Consider the following 10,253-nt stretch of genomic DNA (forward strand, 5'->3'; position numbering starts at 1 on the left):
CCCTTTTACGAGTGGATTGTGTGGGATGGACGATACATCGATGACTTTTTTTTTGTTTAGGGGTCGTGATGTGGCGTCTGTACCACCATTTATGGAATACAATAAAACCAATATATTTAATTTACAATGTTACAGGCTCGGCATCCATGGATTCTGTTACCTTCTTTGAGATTATGTTACAGGGGAATTGTAATGCAGAAAAGGAATAATTTTGTGAACCCTCTTCGGGGCACACAAAATTGTTGCTAATTAACATCCCCCATATGTCTACTTTAGTTTGGCATTGTTTTTTGAACATCCTTTAATTTTTCTATGACATCACAAGGCTTAGAACTTTAGCAGCAATTTCTCACATTTTCAAGAAAATTTCAAAAGGCCATTTTTACAGGGACCAGTTCAGTTGTGAAGTGGCTTTGAGGGCCTTATATATTAGAAACCCCCAAAAAGTCACCCCATTTTAAAAACTTCACCCCTCAAAGTATTCAAAACAGCATTTAGAAAATGTCTTAACCCTTTACACATTTCACAGGAATTAAAGCAAAGTAGAGGTGAAATTTACAAATTTCATATTTTTTTGCAGAAATACATTTTTAATACAATTTTTTTTATAACACAGAAGGTTTTACCAGAGAAATGCAACTCAATATTTGTTGCCCAGTTTCTGCAGTTTTAGGAAATATCCCACATGTGGCCCTAGCATGCTACTGGACTGAAGCACCGGCCTCAGAAGCAAAGGAGCACCTAGTGGATTTTGGGGCCTTATTTTTGTTAGAATACATTTTAGGCATCATGTCAGGTTTGAAGGGCTCTTGCGGTTCCAAAACAGTCAAAATCCCCCAAAAGTGACCCCATCTGGGAAACTACACACCTCAAGGAAATTATCTAGAGGTACAGTGAGCATTTTGACCGCACAGGTTTTTTACAGAAATTATTGGAAGTAGGCCATGAAAATTAAAATCAACATTTTTTCAAAGAAAATGTAGGTTTAGCGATTTTTTTTCTCATTTTCACAAGGACTAAAGGAGAAAAAGCACCATAAAATTTGTAAAGCAATTTCTCCCGAGTAAAAAAATACCCCACATGTGGTAATAAACGGTTGTTTGGAGACACGGCAGGGCTTAGAAGAGAAAGAGCGCTATTTGGCTTTTGGAGCTCAAATTTAGCAGGAATGGTTTGCGGAGGCCAGGTCACATTTACAAAGCCCCTGAGGGGACAAAACAGGGGAAAACCCCCACAAGTGACCCCATTTCGGAAACTACACCCATTGAGGAAATTATCTAGGGGTATAGTGAGTGTTTTGACTCCACAGGTTTTTTGCATAAATTATTGGAAGTAGGCCCTGAAAATGACAATCTAACTTATTTCAAAGAAAATGTAGGTTTAGCTAATTTTTTCTCATTTCCACAAAGACTGAAGGAGAAAAAGCACCATAAAATTTGTAAAGCAATTTCTCCCGAGTAAAACAATACCCCACATGTGGTAATAAACGGCTGTTTGGACACACGGCGAAGCTGAGAAGGGAAAGAGCGCTATTTGACTTTTGGAGATCACATTAAGCAGGAATGGTTTGCGGAGGCCATGTCACATTTACAAAGCCCCTGAGGGGAAAAAACAATGAAAACGCCCAAAAAGTGACACCATTTAGGAAACTACACCTCTTGAGGAATTCCTCTAGGGGTGTAGTGAGCATTTTGACTCCACAGATTTTTCATAGAATTTATTAGAATTCGGGCAGTGAAAATAAAAACAATCCTTTTTCTTCAATAAGACGTAGCTTTAGCTCAAATTTTTTCATTTTCGCAACAAATAAAGGAAAAAAAAGAACCCAACATTTGTAAAGCAATTTCTCCCGAGTACGGCAATACCCCATATGTGGTCATAAACTGCTGTTTGGGCACACGGCAGGGCTCAGAAGGGAAGGACCGCCATTTGGAGTGCAGATGTTGCTGGATTGGTTTCTGGGCGCCTGTGGGCCAAAAACAGTGGAAACCCCCCAGAAGTGACCCCATTTTGGAAACTACACCCCTCAATGCATTTACCTAGGGGTGTAGTAAGCATTTTAACCCTGCAGGTGATTGGCACAAATTGGTGTGCACTCGATGTTGCAGAGTGAAAATGGGATTTTTTTCCATAGATATGCCAATATGCGGTGCCCAGCTTGTGCCATCATAACAAAACAGCTCTCTAATTATTATGCTGGGTTTCCTGGTTTTAGAAACACACTACATGTGGCCCTAATCTCTTGCCTGGACAGTCGATCAGGCTCAGGAGTGAAAGCGTACCATTTAAAATTGAGGCCTAATTTGGCGATTTACAAAGTATTGGTTCACAACTGCAGAGGCTCTGATGTGAAATAATAAAAATAAACCCCTGAGAAGTGACCCCATTATGGAAACTGCACCCCTCAAGGCATTTATTAAGGGGTGTAGTGAGCATTTTCACCCCACAGGTCTTTTCCATAAATGAATGCGCTGTGGATGGTGCAAATTCAAAATTTATATTTTTCCCTAGATATGCCATTCAGTAGCAAATATGTCGTGCCCAGCTTATGACACTGGAGAGACAAACCCCAAAAATTGCTAAAAGGGTTCTCCCGGGTATGACAATGCCATAAATGTGGAAGGAAACTGCTGTTTGGGGACGCTGTAGGGTTCAGATAGGAGGAAATGCCATTTGGCTTTTGGAGCGTGGATTTTGCTTGGTAGTAGTTTTGTTTGGAGTCTTACTGGTGTTTCCGTTTATAATGTGGGGGCATATGTAAGCCGGGCAGGGAATAAAAGGGGCATAGTCAGGTGGTATAATAATGGGGTAAAAAAACCAATAAAATGATCCATAGATGTGTGTTACGCTGTGACACAATCCTTTCTGCACAGGCCAGTGTCGCACTGATATATGGCGTCCTTTCTTATCCCCCTTTTGGTCCACACTCCGCGCCTTTGCAGTATGGGGAATTTTGCTGGGAAGTGTTGTCCTGGTATAATACGGGCACCATCGCTTCCAGCTGATATGTTTGGGCCCTCCCTTTCCTGGTTCCCTAATTTTAGGTCCTTGATAAATCGCCTCTTCAAACAGAAGAAATGTTCCCCTCGGGCACAACTGCATATTTTTTTATTTCCTGACTTATTGGAGCCATAACTAATTTTATTTTTCATAGACGTAGCGGTATGAGGGCTGGTTTGTTGCGGGACGAGCTGTAGTTATTATTGGTACCATTTTGGGGTACATGCAACTTTTTGATCACCTTTTATCCTATTTTTTGGGATGCCAGGTAAACCAAAAAACGCAATTCTGGCACAGCTTTTTTCGTTTTTTGTATACAGCGTTCACCATGCGTTATAAATTACATGTTAACTTTATTCTGCGGGTCAGTACGATCCCGGCGATACCTAATTTATAGAACTTTTTCATGTTTTACAACTTTTTGCACAATAAAATTACTTTTGTAAAAAGAATGTATTTTTTCTGTCGCCAAGTTGTGAGAACCATAACTTTTACATTTTTTTGTCGACGGAGCTGTATGAGGGCTTGTTTTTTGCGGGACGAGCTATAGTTTTTATAGGTACCATTTTTGGATACGTGCGACTTTTTGATCACTTTTTATTCTAATATTTGTAGGGCAAAGTGACCAAAAAACAGAAACTCTGGTAACGTTTTTTACGGGTTTTTTTTACGCTGTTCACCGCGTGCAATAAATAATATAATATTTTGATACCTCCGGTCGTTACGGTCGTGGCGATACCAAATACATATGGTTTATTGTTATTTTTCAATAATAAAGGACTTGATAAGAGTAAAAGGGGGATTGTGTTTTATTTGATTACTTGAAACTTTTATTGTTTTCAAACTTTTATTATTTGCACTTTTTTTTACACTTTTTTATACTTTTTTTACACTTTTTCTCAAGTCCCACTAGGGGACTTGAAGGTCCAACAGTCAGATTTTTTTTTTCTAATACATTGCACTACCTATGTAGTGCAATGTATTAGATCTGTCAGTCATTCACTGACAGCAAGCCGATTAGGCTTCGCCTCCCGGCAGGGCCTAAATCGGCTTCCGTAATGGCAGAGCAGGAGACCATTGTGTCTCCTGTTGCCATAACAGCAGTCACAAGTCCTGATTGCCTGTCAGGGCTGGCGATCTGCTAGTAACCGCTACGATGCAGCAATCGCTTTCGATTGCTGCATCGAAGGAGTTAATGGCAGGGATCGGAGCTAGCTCCGGTTCCTGCCGTTACAGGTGGATGTCAGCTGTACAGTACAGCTGACTTCCACCGCTGATGGCGCCGGATCAGCTCCTGACTCTGCGCCATCTTGCTAGCAGCTACGGAAGCCTATCAGGCTCCGCCGCCGGGCAGATCTTGACCGGCTTCGGTGCTAGGCAGACCAGGAGGCCAGTATTAGGCCTCCGGTTGCCATTGCAGCCACCGGAACCCCGGCAATTTCATTATTGGGGTTCCGATGAGCTGCAAACACCTTAAGTGCAGCGATCGCGTTTGAGCGCTGCACTTAAGGGGTTAATGGCGGGGATCGAAGCTAATTTCGGTCCCCGCCGTTACAGCCGGATGTCAGCTGTAAGATACAGCTGAGATCCGGTGATGGAAGGCACCGGCTCAGCTTCTGAGCCGGTCCCAAACATTCGGCGTATAGGTACGTCAAGACGCGGGAAGTCAATGCTTTCCATGACGTACCTATACGGCAAATGTCGGGAAGGGGTTAACAATGGATGTTAAGAAGGGCATCAAAACAAAGGACACAATAATCCATCTTGTTTAATAATAAATACTGAAGCACGAGAGATCAATTACCAGTTTCTTCAACGGCATAGAGCCAAAAGTTTGGAGAAATATCAAAACATTATTCAGAAAAAATGAACCCATGTTAAATCCGGATCCAGTCCTGACACAAATTGTGGGTAAAGGCAGCCCTTGGGTCACCTAGAGGATGAGATCTCTTAGTTACATGTTGTTACAAGTCTTTTCGACAGTGTCGCTAACAACAAAACTTGACTTTCCCAAAAAGTTTTTTATTTTTTCAAAAGTACTTACGATATTGATGCGTTTATAAAAATTGTACTAAGCATCATGTCATTTATGCTATTAAATGCAAACAATGTGATTGCGTGTATGTACGGATGTAGCCATCTTTATCTTGACTCGGATAACTTGCTGAAGCGTGATATCACACAACAAAAGTCGTTAAAAAGTCATTGAAAAAACACAGCCACTGTGTATTTAAAGAGGCTCTGTCACCACATTATAAGTGCCCTATCTTCTACATAATGTGATCGGCGCTGTAATGTAGATTACATCAGTGTTTTTTAATTAGAAAAATTATCATTTTTGACGGAGTTATGACCTTTATTAGCTTTATGCTAATGAGTTTCTCAATGGACAACTGGGCGTGTTTTACTATATGGCCAAGTGGGCGTTGTAAAGAGGAGTGTATGACGCTGACCAATCAGCGACCAATCAGCGTCATACACTTCTCTCCATTCATTTACACGGCAGATAGCGATATACTGTATCTATATCGCTATTTGCAGTCGCATAAACACACTATAACGCTACTCATGTGTCATGACAATGAATATACATTACCTCCAGCCAGGACGTGACGTGTATTCATTCTCCTGACCACTTCTGTAGCGTCTCTGTGATTTACAGCATAGCAGGGGTAGTCTCGCGAGATTACACTGTAAACTGTCATTCACAGCGAGATCTCGCTGTGCTGTGCTGTAAATCACAGAGACGTGCAGAGAAGTGGTTTGGAGAATGAATACACATCACGTCCTGGCTGGAGGTAATGTATATTCATGGTCATGACACATGAGTAGCGTTATAGTGTGTTTATGTGACTGCACATAGCGATATAGATATATCGCTATCTGCAGAGTAAATGAATGGAGAGAAGTGTATGACGCTGATTTGTCACTGATTGGTCAGCGTCATACACTCCTCTGTACAACGCCCACTTGGTCATATAGTAAAACACGCCCAGTTGTCCATTGAGAAAGTCATTAGCATAAAGCTAAAATAGGTCATAACTCCGTCAAAAATTATCGTTTTTCTAAATAAAAAACACTGCTATAATCTACATTACAGCGCCAATCACATTATGTAGAAGATAGTGCACTTATAATGTGGTGACAGAGCCTCTTTAAGGCGTTGAAAGTCAAGATAAAGCCGGCTACATCTGTAGGGCGCACGATTAGAAACTTCAAAACGCGCATTGTAGAACACATTTCAGATACAAAAACAAAAAAAACACTAATGCCTCTCTGGTGCAGAAAAACACTTCTTAGAAACACATAATGGTAATTTTTAAAGCTTATGGGGAAATGTATTAACCTTTCTACGCCAGTTTTCTAAAAGGGGGCTTCCCAAAAGGGGGCAAGGTGACAGCAGCACAACAAATTTATAATAATTTACACCTGGCGTAAACTATAGTCGAAATCTACTCCTGCTAATAACTGGCAAAAATGTCACTATGTGAAGCGTAGCAAGGTAGAGGCCCATGCCAGGCTCCTCTCCGTCCCCTCTATCGGACAATTAAATAAAAAATGAATGCTCACCTCACCACTCCTCTTCTGGTCCCCTCATGTTCTCTCCGCAGCCTGCGGCTCAAACAATGCACTGATGACGTTGAGTGCTGTGTCCAGGGCCGCCATCAGGGGGGTATTAGGGGTACTCCTGTAGGGGGCCCGGCCAAACTTAATTGAAAGGGGGGCCCGGCAACTGCCGCGACTTGCTTTTGGTAGAAAAAAACAGGCCCCTGCAATGGGGCCTGTTCTTTTCACCAAAGCAATGTCGTGAGCTGCGGGCCCCCCTCTCGTCAAACACCGCCGTGAGCTGCGGGCCCCCCTCTCATCTAACACCGCCGCGAAACACCGCAAACGCTCACGCGCGAACGACCGGACACGCCGGAAAGCAACCCACTCGTGCCCGCCGCCGAGAGGGATGCGGTGCGCACGCACCAAAAGTACAGCGACCAATCAACTGGGAAGAACAGCCAGGACAGCGGCGCACAGTCTAATTACCTGCTGGCACGCCTCCGACTCCGCCTCCTCGTCCTCCGACTTCGCCTCCTCGTCCTCCTCCTCGGCCTCCTCGTCCAGCGCCTCCTCGTCCGACTCCGCCTCCTCGTCCGACTCCGCCTCCTCCTCCTCCAGAGCGTAGCTGCGTAAGGAGAGGGGGAGGAGTCCAGTTCTTGCGCGGCGGCAGGAGTTCTTCGATCCCCGCCATTGCCTGGAGGTGAAGGACGACATCTGGACCGAAGACATCGCCTGACGAGGACTGGAGTGGGAGCAGCTCTTCTGACACAGTGAGTAAAATGTCTCAAAGTGCTGTTTATGTATGGCCCTGTTCACACAGAGTATTTTGCAGGCCGAAAAAATCTGCCTCAAAATTACTTAAAGAATTTTGAGGCAGATTTTGACCTGCCCACACTATCTTGCCGCGTTTTTTGCTGCGCTTTTTGCCTGCGGCAATTGATGACAGCAGACAAAAAACGCAGCGAAAAATGCATTTTCTGCCTCCCATTGATTTCGATGGGAGGTCAGAGGCGGAACCGCGGCAAGAAAGGACGTGCTGCTTTTTCTTTTTTCCGCGACTGGTTCCCATTGATTTCAGATTAAATCAATGGGAGGCGGTTTTGGAAGTTTTTTGGTGCTGATTCTGACGCAGTGTCCGAGTCAATATCAAGGCCCAAAAACTCTGTGAACTGGGCCTTATTGTTAGGGCTTATTCAGACGAACGTGTAATACGTCCGTGCAACGTGTGTGATTTTCACGCGCCTCGCACGGACCTATGTTACTCTATGGGGCCGTTCAGACTGTCAGTGATTTTCACGCAGCGTGTGTCTGTGTGTCCGCTGCGTAAAACTCACGACAGGTCCGATATTTGTGCAGTGTTCGCGCATCACGCACCCATTGAAGTCAATGGGTGCGTGAAAATCACGGCCAGCGCTTCCGCAGCAGTATAAACTATGAATGAAAACAGAAAAGCACCACGTGCTACAAACATACAAACAGAGTGTCATAATGATGGCGGCTGCGCGAAAATCACGCAGCCACGCATCATACGCTGCTGACACATGGAGCTGTTATGGACCTTTTGCATGCGCAAAACGCCACGTTTTTGCGCACGCAAAAATCACACGCTTGTGTAAATCCGGCCTTAGGGTAGGAACACACTAGGCATGAACGCTGCAGATTTTATGCAACACATTTTATTGTGGAAAATCCGCAGCGTATTACAGTCGCAGCAGAGGGGATGAGATATGAACAAATCTCATCCACACGCTGCAAAAATAATGGACCTGCAGTGTGACGTTTTAAGCCGCAGCATGTCAATGTATTCTGTGGAATCGCTGCTCCTCTGTTGCGGAAATGCTGCTGTTCTGCCGCAAAAATCACACATGAGAAAAAAAAAAGGTACTTTTTTACATTTATAAAAAAGTTTAGACTTACCCCGGCCGTAGTCCTGGTGACGCGATCCTCTATTCTTAGCGCAGCTCGGCCTCCTGTCATGACGTTTCATACCATGTGACTGCTGCAGCGGTCACATGGTCTACAGCGTCATCCCAGGAGGCGGGGCTACGTTCAGAAGAGAGAGACGCGTCACCAGGACTACGGCCAGGGCAAGTCTAAACTTTTTTTTCCCTGCAGGATTCCCGCAGCGGACACGCCTCACGAAACCTGCGCCACTATTTGGTGCTGTTTTGCTGGCAGAATTCCCTGCGGCTACTGGGGCGGATAAGCTGTGTAGTTTTACTCAGCATATCCGCCTAGTGTGTCCCTTATGATGTCGCTCCTGGAGCTGCTGCCGGTCTCTAAATAGGCAGTTGGTCCAGTATAATTTGGAATTATTTTTTTTTGTGAACCAGCTTAAAAAAATACAAAACTTTTGTGTTAGGGCCTGTTCACATCACCGTTCGCTTCCGCTCCGGGGTTCCGTCTGAGGTTTCTGTCGGGTGAACCCAGCAACGGAAAGTGAAAGTGACAGCACAGCTTCCATTTCAGTCACCATTGATCTCAATGGTGACGGAAACGTCGCTAATGGTTTCCGTTCGTCACCATTCCGGCAGGTTTTCGGACGGAATCAATAGCGGAGTCGACTGCGCTAATGCTGACGGAACCGGAAGCTGTGCTGTCACTTTCACTTTCCGTTGCGGGACCCCGGAGCCCCGGAGCGGAAGCGAACGGTGATGTGAACAGGCCATAACACAAAAGTTTTGTATTTTTTTAAGCTGGTTCACAAAAAATAATAATTCCAATTTCCTATTTAGAGACCGGCAGCAGCTCCAGGAGCGACATCATAAGGGACACACTAGGCGGATATGCTGAGTAAAACTACACAGCTTATCCGCCTCGGTAGCCGCAGGGAATTCCGACAGCAAAACCGCACCAAATAGTGGCGCAGGTTTTGTGAGGCGTGTCCGCTGTGGGAATCCTGCAGGGAAAAAAAGTTTAGACTTACCCCGGCCGTAGTCCTGGTGACCCATCTCTCTCTTCTGAACGTAGCCCCGCCTCCTGGGATGACGCTCTAGACCATGTGACCGATGCAGCAGTCACATGGTATGAAACATCATGACAGGAGGCCGGGCTGCGCTAAGAATAGAGGATCGCGTCACCAGGACTACGGCCGGGGTAAGTCTAAACTTTTTTATAAATTTAAAAAAGTGCCTTTTTTTTTTTCTCATGTGTGATTTTTGCGGCAGAACCGCAGCATTTCCGCAACAGAGGAGCAGCGATTCCACAGAATAAATTGACATGCTGCGGCTTAAAAAGCCAAAAGTCACACTGCAGGTCCATTATTTTTGCAGCGTGCGGATGAGATTTGTTCATATCTCATCCCCTCTGCTGCGACTGTAATACGCTGCGGATTTTCCACAATAAAATGTGTTGCATAAAATCCGCAGTGTTCATGCCTAGTGTGTTCCTACCCTAACGCCGGATTTACACGAGCGTGTGCTTTTTGCGTGCGCAAAAACGTGGCGTTTTGCGCATGCAAAAGGTCCATAACAGCTCCGTGTGTCAGCAGCGTATGATGCGCGGCTGCGTGATTTTCGTGCAGCCGCCATCATTATGACACTCTGTATGTTTGTAGCACGTGGTGCTTTTCTGTTTTCATTCATAGTTTATACGGCTGCGGAAGTGCTGGGCGTGATTTTCGTGCAGCCGCCATCATTATGACACTCTGTTTGTATGTTTGTAGCATGTGGTGCTTTTCTGTTTTCATTCATAGTTTATACTGC

The sequence above is a fragment of the Rhinoderma darwinii genome, unplaced genomic scaffold (assembly GCF_050947455.1).
Source record: "Rhinoderma darwinii isolate aRhiDar2 unplaced genomic scaffold, aRhiDar2.hap1 Scaffold_131, whole genome shotgun sequence".
NCBI lineage: Eukaryota > Metazoa > Chordata > Amphibia > Anura > Rhinodermatidae > Rhinoderma > Rhinoderma darwinii.